Below are 14,234 nucleotides of genomic sequence, written 5' to 3'. Positions count from 1 at the left end.
TCGTACATATGGTTGTATATTGTTTGTTAGTCCACGAAAATTGTTTTAATTTCAACTTGGAGCTGTATTCGACCAAGAATTCCAACTGATGTACTTCAAGTTGGGATTTTTTTATACCGTACAACGCATTGTTTCTCGAGAACCAAGGATGTAAAATATTGTGTATCTGAAAACGGCTGTATAGATATTAAATCTTTTATTAAAATGAAGTAGAGAACAACGTTTCGACCTTCTTAGGTCATTTTCAGGTTGAAGTTGTTCTCTACTTTGATTTAATAAAAGTTTCAATAGCCATACCAGCCATCTTGAGATATATTTTTACTTTAAGGGGGCTTCTCGTCATTACGGATATAAATTATTCTTTTCACAAGTTTCAGGACACGCTTTTTTTTTTTTACATCACGCTAACCGCTGGGTCGATGTTAGTCCCATGAAAGTTCGTCTCAGATTTGTGTTAACCAAGAATGAACAGCAACCATCTTTCTTTAAAGACTTCTTCCCCAAAATATAAATAAATCACTTTGAACATGCCTAACAATATTATCATGGAACGTAATTTATGAGGGAGTGGATTAGGCTGAATATTTATTAGTGTGTATACACAATAAAAGGAAGAATAGTTTACGTTTACTGATGAGTTGCATCGTAACACAATAACGTTAATAAGCATAATTCAACGGTCGTTCCTATATCGAAACAACTTGCATTGCAAATTAGCCCAAATATTTTGTAATTTAAAGGTGAATTTTACAGAAAAAAAGAAAACTTTGCAGTCAAAAGAACTACTCATACTGATTAATTTTGCAGGTTCACATTTTTATAAAAAATATGTGCTAATAATTGAAACATAAAACTTGGTGCAGAAAGAGCCCTTTCCGAGCAGTAATCCGAACGTTTTAATTTTTACGTTTGCCGCTAAGAAAAGTACTGTGACGTAATAGTTGCCAAACAAACCGCCAACGCTTGCGCGTTGAATGTAAATAAACATGGCCAGTGCATACGGAGAAACAGAGGCGGAGCCTGTTTTGACTTTGTGTTCTGAACAGTGTCGAGTAGTGCCTTATCAATTTGAACCTACTCTGAACGAACCTAAAACAGTTACTTTTGACACAGATATTGACAAGTTCTAGTGATGAGGACAGTTCCACGAGCGAGAGTAGCGCAACTGTGATTGATACTGATAGCGCCCAGGCCGGTTGCGAGTCGGTCATACCTCCAGTGGAATTCATGACAACAAATATGGTCTGTATTATTTCACGCGCAGGCTAAGATCGGTCCTCAGCTCTACACGAGGAAAGATGGTGGGAACGATCCTGTCTACTGCCAAAATTTTTTTCAGTCTCAACCTGCCTGGCTTAAAACCCACGGAATTCAAAACAGTGGGGTTCGACAAAACACATGAACGTTCAAAGTGATCTTGACAAAGCTATGCATGGTATGAAAGAGTCCAGGTTTTCCTATTAACCATTCGCACCCACTGTCGCCACCTTGCCGGTTCCTTCTCCTTGCACGGAAACAAAAAGAAGCTTTTGCCCGATGCCGAACTGTTGTTACAACCATAAGCAACGCAGTAAAGCATGTTATCATAAAACAAACATAAAGTAGCGATATCAAAACAAAAAATAGACTCACAAAGTATGTAATCAGAAAAAAACCCCGATAGATTTACATAAAACACCAGCACTGAAAGAAACACAATGGTCGGCGCACAACGAAGCGTGTTTGGCAACTATTACGTCATAGTTGTAAAACGTCATGGAAACAGCCGAACGACCAAGAGGAACTTGAGTTCGAGGACCCGCATATTATGTTTAATTTTTTACTCAAAAACTAAAGTATCTAAAAATATGGCAACCACACAGGAATTATACCTAACCAAAGTACAGTTTCTAAGGCAATTATTAAATTTGTTGAAAATTCACCTTTATTGACAACATAAATTGTGTTCTCAAATTTTTTACAAATTGATGTAAAGATGTAACAACACGAACGAAGTATGGTTTTAAGCTCGAAATTATGTTTTTTTAAATACATTTTGGCGTTTTGAAGACACGTTTTTTAGGGCCCGGCATGGCCAAGCGTGTTAAGGCGTGCGACTCGTAATCTGAGGGTCGCGGGTTCGCATCACCGTCACATCAAACATGCTCGCCCTTTCAGCCGTGAAGGCATTATAAAGTGACGGTCAATCTAACTATTCGTTGGTAAAAGTGTAGCCCAAGAGTTGGCGATGGGTGGCGATGACTAGCTGCCTTCCCTCTAGTCTTACACTGCTAAATTAGGGACGGCTAGCACAGATAGCCCTCGAGTAGCTTTGTGTGAAATTCAAAAACAAACAAACAAGACAAGTTTTTATGAAGAGTTCATGTTTGAACCTCTCTTGTTTAGCACATAATGGAATAGAATCGCTCTTTATTTAAGGAAGTTTTTTAAATGTACTGTGAAATTCTTTAATTTATTAACGTCATTAGAGGTACATTTTTCTGTAAAGTTCAATATATAGTTTGTTCATTCCTTGTTTCTTAGTCCGTGGTGATTTTTCTAATTTCAACTTGAACTATTTATTCGAAAACTAAAACTTATGTACAACAACTTTTAGTTTTTTTCACAGCTTACACTGGATTGTTCCCCGGGAATCAAGGAAGTAAATTATTTTATTCCTTTTTTACAGGTTTGAGGATACGGATCTTCAACTTAGTAATCAAAATAGTGCTCTGTGTTCTTTACATCATTCGTGTCGTATTGGACAGTGGACCTTTAAAAGCGACGTGGTAAGCTCAGTTCATTTGAAAATGAACAGTTCAGAACTAACAAATAAATAACAATGTAATTGACCGAAAGCTTCAATGACTGAATAACCATACCTGGATAATTAACGGTAGTCTTCATCTCCGGTGTATTGGAAACTCTAGTAAGAATAGAATAAACAGAATATCGAACTAATAATCCGTGATGACGAGAAAACCCACTTGTAGAGAAAAATATATATGTAAAAACAGCTGGTAGGGGTTGAGAAAATTTTTTATATAGAGGAGCGAACAACGTTTCGACCTTTTCGGTCATCGTCAGGTTCACAAAGAAAGAAAGAGAGCTGATCACATGTTCGAAGGGGGTTGTGTAATTGAATCTAGAAATGTAGAGGGCGTGCTTAGATGTTTGATTATATTTATTAATATAGGTATAAAGGTGTTCTTTGTATTGGTTTATTTTGGACTTGAGTTGTTGTATAAGTAAGGCTTCTTTAATTTTGAATTTGTTAATGTTTGTTTCCTTATTTCGCATTTGGGTGTTTTCTATGATTATGTTGTGTTAATTTGATTTTCAGTGTTCAAAAACGTGTGAAGGTGACTTTTAGTGTTCTTTGAATGTGGTTTTTTAATTTTCTACTGGTTTCTCCAACATAGAAGTCGTGGCAGTTATCACATTGCATTTTATAAATAATGTTTGTGTTGTGTTTGTCAGTGTAGTTTCCACATAGTATGGACCTTAGTTTTGTGCCTGGTTTCTGAATAAATTTGGTATAAACTGAAATCTCATATTTTGTGAAGGTGACTTTTGTGTTCTTTGAATCTGGTTTTAATTTTTCTACTTGTTTCTCCAATATAGAAGTAGTGACAGTTATCACATTGTATTTTGTAAATAATGTTGGTGTGGTGTTTGTCAGTGTAGTTTTTACCTAGTATAGACCTTAGTTTTGTGCCTGGTTTTTGAATAAATTTGGTATTAACTGGAATGTCATATTTTGCTACTAGTTTTTGCCAATTGTTGGTTATTTTTCTGCTGATGTCGGGAATATATGGTATGCAGCAGTATATGGTTTCGTGATTTTTTACTTCGTGGGATATATTTACTTTTGTTGGTTGATTTTACTTTTTGTCTAGGTGTGTGCGTATAATGTTTTCTACGGTTTGTGGAGTATTGTTTTATTTTGTCTAATTCATCGTTAAATTTATCTGGTGGACATAGTTCTATGGTCGTGTTTATTGTGTTTATTTGGTTTCTTAGTATGTTGAGTTTTTTGTTTGTTTTATGTGCTGACTCCCAAGGAATGTATAGTCCAGTGTGGGTGATTTTTCGGTTGATTTCTGTTTTAAATTGTGTATCGGTCCTTGTAATTTTGAGGTTAAGAAATGATATTTGATTGCTTTCTTCCTGTTCACATGTGAAGTTAATGTTGGGATGTATAGAGTTAATGTGATTGAAAAAATTAAGTATGTGTTCTGTAGATTTGAATCCCGCAACCGTGTCATCTACATATCTGTACCAGTATAGTGGTGGATGTAATGCTGTGTTAATTGCTTGTGTTTCAACTTGTGTCATAAAAATATTGGCTAGAACTGGTAATACTGGGTTGCCCATGCTTAGGCCATTTGTTTGTATATAGTTGTGGTTGTTGAATATGACATTTGTCTTCATCGTGGTGAATTCTATGAGGGTTGCTAATTGGTTGCTCAAAATGTGTATTGATGGGTTTGGATCTCGGATATAGAGTTCTTAGGCTATCTTGCAGGTTTCAGCGGTTGGGACTTCTGTAAAGAGGGATATAACATTGAAACGGACCATTAAGTTGATTAAGATTAGACTTGAGATTAAGAGTCTTTGATGAATGAGCTGGCTAATGTTACATATTTGGAGAATGCCCGTGCTATGTATTTACCAAGATTGTAATTACACGATTCATATGTGTACATTATTGGTCGTAATGGACAATCTGGTTTATGAGGTTTGGTGATGCCGTATATTTGTGGTGTGCGTGAGTCGGTTTTACGTAGGTTGGAATAAAGTGTTTGTGAAATTGTGTTGGAATTTTTCATTTTTAGTAGTTTTTTGTTTAGTTGCGTTTCGTGTGTCTTTGTTAGATTTGTGTGTATTGATTTAAATTTCTTCGTACCTGATAGGATGTACTTCATTTTTTGGATGTATTCATTTGTGTTCATTATGACTATAGCGTTACCTTTATCTGCTTTTAGAATTTTTATGTTTTTGTCTTGTTTTAGTTTTTAATGGAATTAATGTCTTTTTTTTGTAAGATTGTTTCTTAATTTTATCTTTGTGAAATTATGTTGATGGTTTTGTGAGAAAATTCTTTGAAAAATTCGTTTAGAAAGAAGACAACTTGGACAATTTTATTGACATCCAACAGTCAAACTTCCTAGAAAAAATTAAAAATTAACTACGTTATCATGTCTGTGTTCTATGTTCTCACGGAACCTTATTATTCCTAACTTACTTTATTAAATAACTTGACTGTTTTTTCTATTTTTTACACTATATGAATGCCCTCAAGGCCTTCATGATGATTTTGTTTCTGATATCATTACATATTTTAACTTGTTAATCTCGCAGCCTGCTTTAGGTTGGCTTTAGGGTTTTTCATTGTTCATTATGAATTTTAGCTTTTGTAAGATTTTAACATCACGTTCTACTTATACATTGTGACTCTAGTCCTTGTTATTACCTTGTAACTTTACATAAAATGAAGATAGGTTACTTAATCATCACATATGTTTTCCATCTTAACTTTAATTTTCTTACTATTATTTTGCTTATGTAACCTTAGAAAATGTACTCACATCTGTTCCAGCATTTATTTTGCTACTTTCATGGAGAAGACAGAAGGACGTGCTTGTGTATCATTCACCAGAACTAAGACAAAAGCAAGGGGAAAGCTTTAGATACCTGTCAATGTCGTAAACTTAGACGATAAATAAACAAAGTAAAGGATTTTAAAATCTTTCCAAAGATTAGCCAAGAACATCCGAAGGTTACAAGGCGTTTTAAGGGTTATGGCTAATTTCCATTTAGAAAGTTTTTTAGCGTATTTCTTGGAAATAATTTATATGATAATGCGTTACACAGCACTTTTTTAACGGAAATAAAATTAATTTTTGTAGCAATTGCACTTTAACCTCTGTTATTCTGATGGCCAAATAACCACTTGCTGTTAATGAAGTGCCATACCTAGAAGTTGTACGTTTCAACGAAGAGCGGCGTTTCAAAATTTGAAATAATATAAACTTTCAGTCACCTGGTTACTACAACAGTTAAAAGTTCAATTTAACGTTTTGTTGACGGTAAAATAAAAGAGACAGAAGTAAGTGTAAAAAAGCTAGAAACAAATACTCTATTTGGAAAAGTACAACAGATTATTAGAACTTAACTAAACAAGAATAACTAAACAAGTAAATAGATAAAATGTAACTGAATCTTCAACGGTAATATTTAGAACTACCTCTTTAAAGTTTTCAAAATCAACAATATCTCAAACACAGGGAAATGTGCATAAGGTTTCTCTGAAGAGTTTTAGTCTTGAAAGAATAAACAACTGTGTCAGATGACACTTTCTTTCCATAGCTGAATCACAAGAAATCGAAAACAATTCCGCTCTATGTAACAACAGAAAATATTCTTAGTCGTTAGGTGAGATTGAATGCAATGGAACAATCACTCGAAACAGCAGGTAATATATCCTAGAACAATTCCATGATAAACGGCAACTCCTAAGGCCTAAATTAAAACTCTAAGAAAATTGAAACATTTTGAATGCTACTGTATTCTACTGTAAAGTAAGATATGACGTACCTGTATACCACGACAGAGAATTACGCAAAATGTAATTACCTACTTATGTTACAAGCTATGTAAACGATCATACACGAGCAAACATATTTTCGTTTCTCCATCTTTCTCAAGGGGCCCATTAGAATATTAACTGCAGTGTCCACTAATTAAACATAAAGAAAACATTTTACTGTGCACGATGGAATTTAAAACATCGATCATACAGTAAAAAATACCTATCTCAGTATTAAATACATCTGAAATACCGAATTACCTTAATATAAATATTTAATTTTGCAATACATATTGAAACAAAAGCAAAAATCGTTTCTAAGGTGACTTGTCGACGACCGACGATAACAGTTTGCGTATCTAATCACTGTTATGGAAAGTTCGAATGCGAAACCTATTCAATCATCATTAAAGCATGCAAGGGTAGAAATATTGGTTTTTCAAAGCAAATAATCTTTCTTTTATGAAAGCCTTGTGATAAAACAAGAAAAGACGTGACTCCATCAGGGATACACAATCACACGTAAACATATGGATAGGAATTAACTCCGGAAGTTAAAATAGACACAATTCTCAGAACTCTAAGTAATATAGTTCACGCGATTTTAGTTTAGAAAAGTTTCACGAGAATTGTGTTCATAAGTGCCTTTCAAAACACATAATCACTTGTCAAGTGCTGTACGAAAGCTAGTTGGCACGCAACAAATGAAACTACGTTATCACATTGGACGAGACATATGTCAACTTAAGAGACCGCAACAAAGTTTTGGCAATATGTTATCTTATTAATAGTAATACAACATTTATAAATATTACAGTGCATTTTACAAATGTACATCCAATTAATTTGCAGTGTGTGTGAATTACATCCTTATATCATTGCCTCAAGCCTCCCTCCAAGGTAAAGATGTTTGTTCTCATGTCTCATGTTAGTTATTATGATCTTCATAAACACTAAATAATTTCAAAAACATAACTGTCACTTTGGTGTTGTTTATACACAAACTAAATACAGATAATCTTTAGGACGTTTCGTTCTTTACTGATCAGTTATGTCATTGTTGGACATTTTGTTCTTTATTGATCAGCTATATTATTGCTGGACGTTTCGTTCTTTATTGATCAGCTATATTATTGTTGAACGTTTCGTTCTTTACTGATCAGTTATATCATTGTTAGACGTTTTGTTCTTTATTGATCAGTTATATTATTGTTGGACGTTTTGTTCTTTATTGATCAGTTATATTATTGTTGGACGTTTTGTTCTTTATTGATCAGTTATATTACTGTTGTGACGTCGAGAAAACCCACTTGTAGAGAAAAATACATATCTAAAAACGGCTCGTTTGGGTTGAGAAAATCTTTTACGTAGAGGAGCGAACAACGTTTCGACCTTCTTCGGTCATTTACATATATATATTATTGTTGGACGTTTCATCCTTTATTGATCAGCTATATTATTGTTGAAATACCGAATTACCTTAATATAAATATTTAATTTTGCAATACATATTGAAACAATTATGTCATTGTTAGACATTTCGTTCTTTATTGATCAATTATATTATTGTTGGACGTTTCGTTCTTTATTGATCAGTTATATTATTGTTGTGACGTCGAGAAAACCAACTTGTAGATAAACGTTGTTCGCTTTTCTACGTAAAATATTTTTCAACCCAAACGAGCCGTTTTTACATATATATATTATTGTTGGACTTTCGTTCTTTATTGATCAGTTATGTCATTGTTAGACATTTCGTTCTTTATTGATCATATATATTATTGCTGGACGTTTCGTTCTTTACTGATCAGTTATATCATTGTTAGACATTTCGTTCTTTATTGATCAATTATATTATTGTTGGGCGTTTCGTTCTTTATTGATCAGTTATATTATTGTTGTGATGTCGAGAAAATCAACTTGTAGAGAAAATATATATGTAAAAACGGCTCTTTGGGTTGAAAAAATATTTTACGTAGAGGAGCGAACAACGTTTCGACCTTCTTCGCTCCTCTACGTAAAATATTTTCTCAACCAAAACGAGCCGTTTTTACATATATATATATTATTGTTGGACGTTTCGTTCTTTACTGATCAGTTATGTCATTGTTGGACAGTTCGTTCTTTATTGATTAGTTATATTATTGTTGGATGTTGGAAACGACACTTGGTATGCTCAATCTGAAATGCAGTTTATGCGTTATCTATGTTAAACAATCAGTTAGAGATTCCAGTGATTAGGCGTAGAAGGCAATCTATACGATACTTAGGTCAAACATTCGATTAGAGACACCAAGATTTAGACATAAATGAAAGAAAAGGCAACCAGCTTCTCACACAACTACTTTAAATCGATTAAGGGGATTGGATAGTTCAGAAGTAGGCGGTGGGTGGTGATGACTAGCTGTCTTCCCTTTAGTCTTACACTGCTAAAACAAAAATGGCTAACGCAGTTAGTCCTCGTGTAGCTTTGAGCGAAATTCAAAAGAAATCAAACAAATATAAACAGGTTTTCACATTCCAGTAACCCCAACCCCCCAGTGGCAGAGCGTTATGTCCGTGAACGTACAACGCCAGAAACTGGGTTTCGATACCTGTGGGGGCGGCGTTAAGGTAGTTTTTGGGTATTTTTGTGCTTAATTACAAACAAAGACATTCCAGTATATAGGACTAACATTCAAGATGAAAATGTTTTTCATGAATAAATAATATTAATAATGAGGATTTAAAGTTAACTCGTTCGTCTCAATGTGTATAACATACTTCACGCCTCATTTTTGTATTACACATCAAGCTATGGATGTCCAATATCTAACATCACCAGTGGAGAAGAATCCCATGACTTCAATACTAGACCAAACGGACATATCAACTGGTAGGTCTTTTCAATGTCAATATTTAACTCTCTTTTGTCTTTGTCAATATCGAATCTCAATAGACCAGCTGGGTTAAATTACTATTTATACATTCGTATGTGATATGTTTGCTGTTTTATGCTAACGGATATTCAGATGGTACTAGTGAAAAAATGGAAAGGTTTATAAAATATTTTCAGTTTTAATATTGTTGTTTTTTTCACACGACATGTTTAACTCAGTAGCCACATAGCAATTATAAATTTATTTACTTACAGGGTGGCCATTTTATGGGTAGACCGTCCGCTGACATTGTGGGGCATTCAGGTAATGCAGCACTTTAAGTAATTTACTCCTGCTATTGGGGTTTGATAATTTTACCATCCTTTGATTTTCTATATATTTGCGTATCTTTAGGGTAGTGTTTGTGTCAAATAAATTAGCAAATGTAAGGCCAAGGTTTTAGAACAGTTTTGAGAAGCATATGTGAAAGCAGTTGTAAAACGAAATTGCATTTGTACGTGTCTTTTCGTAAAAAAATAAAAGTCGTTTACACGCGTTATGTTTGTGTTGCCCGCCCTGAAAAGCCAGTGATTTCTATTTCATAATTAGGTTTCATTATTATTTGCTCAGTTGCTGTTTACATCAGTTACTTTAATATTTGGTTATTGTTTAATTATGATTATCCGTTAACGATCTCTTGTTCGAACATTAAAAATATCTGCTCCACTGAATCAATATAGGTTTCAGGATAGGAACTAGAGGGATGAAATGATTAGACGACATGAGTATATATTCAAAGTGGAAATACAACAACGATAGCAAATTCTTCAGCTTTGCAACTGACCGAACAGCACTTCACATATAGAGGTTATAAGAATGACAGAAATATTACTGGGCACAGTTGTACTGTCTCACTGTTAGACCTGTTAGTGTTTGGAAAACCTGAGCTATGTTTTCAGTAAAGTGTTACGAATGTGACAGTTTTAGAGACTGTTCAATGGAATGAAAAAATATCAGGAAAACGTGAATGTACAGGTAGTATTGTGTTTTAGGAAAACGTGAATGTACAGGTAGTATTGTGTTTTAGAAAACGAGGAAAACCGAGAAGTATTGTGTTTTAGTGAATGTACAAGTAGTATTGAAAACGTGAATCACAAGGTAGGAAAACGAATTTAATATTGAGTGAAAAATTAAGAGTGACAACCTTTCACAAGTGCAATCAAAACATTTCTTGCCAATGCGGACTAATGTCATAACCAGGATTGCAATGAGATATCTTTAGCAAGAAACCTAAATAATCATGAACTGACAAGGAATGAAGTTTGCTATCTCTTATCTTACTGAACATTTTGAGAAGCGCTTTGGATGCTGTGTACGTCAAATTCTAATAGAAATCAACATCATAGTCTATAACTTGGCGTTGTACTGGTGAGTGATGGGGTCAGGGTCTGACATAACAATGTCCACCGGTTGATCAGAATTATATCCAACAAATGCAGAGACTGTATCAACACTAATAAATACATACACGTTACCGAATGTCTCTGTTTTTACCAAATGTGACTTTTTAGACGAGTATTGACTTAACCCTAACTCTAACCTACTTTAAAGTATTCATACAACACAAGTTTTACTTTGTAGTCCGCTGTTAATAAAATTCATTCATAGCGCTTGCTACAACATGACTTAACCACAGTTATAGTATTCATATGGTTGAGGAACATTGTTATATTCTTGTGAATATATAGTATTTATCATTGATGATAATGATGGTGTGTTTAGTTCTGGTAAATGTTCAAACTGATGTGGAACGAAGAATATAGAATCAATATAGATACATCATATACTAAACACAAACAAAATACATCATATACTAAACACAAACAAAATACATCATATACTAAACACAAACAAAATACATCATATACTAAACACAAACAAAATACATCATATACTAAACACAAACAAAATACACCATATACTAAACACAAACAAAATACACCATATACTAAACACAAACAAAATACACCATATACTAAACACTTACCTAACCCAAGAAACCTGTTCACTAATGTTTTGTTTTTTGAAACCTATTTGTTCTATGTCAGTTTTTAATGATTCAGTCGTATATTGATTTACGAGTAAATAATCATAGTTTAAGTAATAATAATTATTTTTGACCCAACCAATGCTTGTGACAGATTCTTAATTTCATGTTATAGTAGCTTGAATTGTTAATTTTTTCCTTACGTTTCGTATCCAGTGTTGTTCCTGTTTCTAACATTACACCCTCTAGCTCATGTACTTCCTTATAGGTCGCCCTTTCCGTGATATGCTTATCAGAGGCCTTACTCCTTGCTTATTTAGGATATAAGGTGAGTTTTATGAACTTCACTTTGAATAAAAATACATTCAACTATTACGGTGCTTTCAGAAATCTGAAATAAGAAACTTAACAATAAATATTTTCATATTGTTATCCTTTCAAACTACATTGGTATAACTAAGTAGCTTTGCATAGTGTTAAACTATATGTTCGTAGCTAATTCTCGCATACTTTTGAAAGAAAAGAAAAATAAATTGTGCGCCATTGTACAAATCACGAAGGTTACACAGTGAAGTGACAACCTTATGTATACTCTAAATAAACATTCCCCTAAGATTTATCGTTAGGACGCCAATACTTTGGAATACCTACAACACTAAATCACTATTGCTTTGGCTGTTATGATATATTGTCCCTGGATAGAGAACGGTTATAAGTATTGGAAAATGTTGTCTAATGATTTCGGCAAAAAGTATCTCTGCGGTTATGATATACTTTTATATATATGATTTTTGTTACTACTATGTTAAAAGTAATATACTGGTAAGTCAAAAATTGTTAAATCATGAAAGATCTTGGTTACATGTAAATGAACCAGTTCACGCAGGACATTGAGGTTTCTTACTTTCACCTAACCAGATAGTTTTGCTATAATGTACTTGGGTCAATATTATGTTCGTTTCATGTTTTTCTACTCTAACTGAGTTGAGAGGAAACTCGAAACATCTCTACTACTTTTTTTAATGACTGATAAAAACAGTTGAAAATGTTTACTGTTTTTACTGTTACAGGGAAACATCTGGCAACAACTGATGTCTTTTACTCTTATTTTGGAACTGGTAAATAATGTACCGTTCATAATTACGGTAAGTAGTATTTTGTTTAGTGTTACTGTTAGGCAGAAATATAAAATAAATCAATGAAAACTTCGAGGTTTCAGAATTATTTTTGAACCGAATTACGTTTACCGTCGTTAATGAAAACAAAACGTCTGTCTCACTCAATTTCCAGTCTCTCCAGTCAAACCTATGTCAACGTTCTGTAAGTTTAACGGTTATAACTAACGAGAGCATACTTGTTAAACTTTATCTTCTGGGATAGAGCAGAAGCTTTGTAATTTAGAGAAAACTAAATTAACAGTACACCATTTCCATAGTTTTAGTGCGGTGCTGGTACAAGGTGATCTGAATGTTAAAACTTTACAAAGCACTCTTGATAAGAACTCGTTACTTTGACAAATAATTATTCCAAATTAATACTTACAGTAAACAATTAGAAATACCGAAAAGCATTGTAGTCTATGTTAATAATTCTCAAATGTTTCTTGTTAGAGAAACAAAAATACGTTTGAATTTCGTCAATTTGTTTGTTTTCAATAATTTATCCGTTATTTTCTGTAAAAAGCTTTATATACGTGATTAACCTTTTATTTTATTCTTTTATGAATTATTTCAGAACCGTATTTCTCAAACTTTTCAGGTTTTATACCACTTTTTTTAAAAAACGTTTTTGAAAAACAAACCCGGGCTTAATTAAAACAAATGGAGGAATTCAGTACCACAAATGTGTGTTTTTAACAGTTACATATTAATAAAAAATGTGTGACTTTTTTTTTGCTGTAACTGAAAATATCTAGTGTGAATTTTGTCAGTTTAGAGGGAAGAACAAGCTGGCGAGTCTAGAAGTGAAGAGAATATTGTGTTCAGAAAGTCACTGTGCACTTATATATTTATTAATAGGCATGTTTTAATATAGAATACAGAATATAGAATATTCTGAATAGAATAGAGTAGAATAGAATAGAATGCTGAATGTAGAATAAATATGAATGACAATTATAAACAATGTTGAAAGTGACCCCAGTTGGTATCAATATAAGCTTGGATCCTTCTTATTTTGTTTCTAAACATCGCTATCAGTTACTGGCTTGAAATAGACTGAATGAATGCTGTTATCGCTGCTTTCAAAACTGCACAGTGACTTTTCGAACACCCTGTATATACTCGGGAAGCTAAAATCGAGCTTAACACAAACTTCATAATTTTTGTATTTATTAAGCTCCACTTGGCTTTCGTGCCAGTTTCAAAATCTTTGTTTTAGAATGTTTACAAAACATCACCATTTGCTTGAAACTATCGAAATTCATTTTTTATTTGGTAAAACAAAAGTTGAGAGGGTTGAGAATTTCCAGTATTATACAATGTATTTTTCAAATAATTTCATGTTTCACACTTTTTAAGTTAAGGCTGTAAATAAACTGGACCGCGTTGTGTGATACAGAATAATCTATATTTACCAAATGTACCTAAATCTTGTTGTTAATGTAATAAAATATAAATTGTAACTTTGAAACAATAAACTTTCATGTCTCTTAACAGGTCGCATCGTATTCAGATAAACACTATACTTTCCAGGTGTTTCAGCTTTTGTGAACCCGACTTTAGATGGAACTTTATATATCTATACTTAAGTAATTTGT

At 33.2% G+C, this 14,234-nt stretch overlaps 1 pseudogene across 1 annotated transcript in view; it reads left to right on the top strand.

Annotated features, from left to right (window-relative positions):
* Nucleotides 1–14,234, top strand: part of LOC143230851 (potassium channel subfamily T member 2-like) — a 90,572-nt pseudogene that overhangs the window by 16,871 nt on the left and 59,467 nt on the right. Inside the window, exons 4-8 of the transcript XR_013016649.1 lie at nucleotides 2,669–2,768; nucleotides 9,366–9,446; nucleotides 9,705–9,753; nucleotides 11,745–11,804; nucleotides 12,547–12,621. The product of XR_013016649.1 is annotated as a potassium channel subfamily T member 2-like (transcript). The remainder of the gene's footprint in view (nucleotides 1–2,668; nucleotides 2,769–9,365; nucleotides 9,447–9,704; nucleotides 9,754–11,744; nucleotides 11,805–12,546; nucleotides 12,622–14,234) is intronic.

Source organism: Tachypleus tridentatus, chromosome 10 (assembly GCF_004210375.1).
Source record: "Tachypleus tridentatus isolate NWPU-2018 chromosome 10, ASM421037v1, whole genome shotgun sequence".
Taxonomy (NCBI): Eukaryota; Metazoa; Arthropoda; class Merostomata; order Xiphosura; family Limulidae; genus Tachypleus; species Tachypleus tridentatus.
Note: the sequence above shows the minus strand (reverse complement) of the source record. Positions and strands in the feature narration are given on the sequence as shown.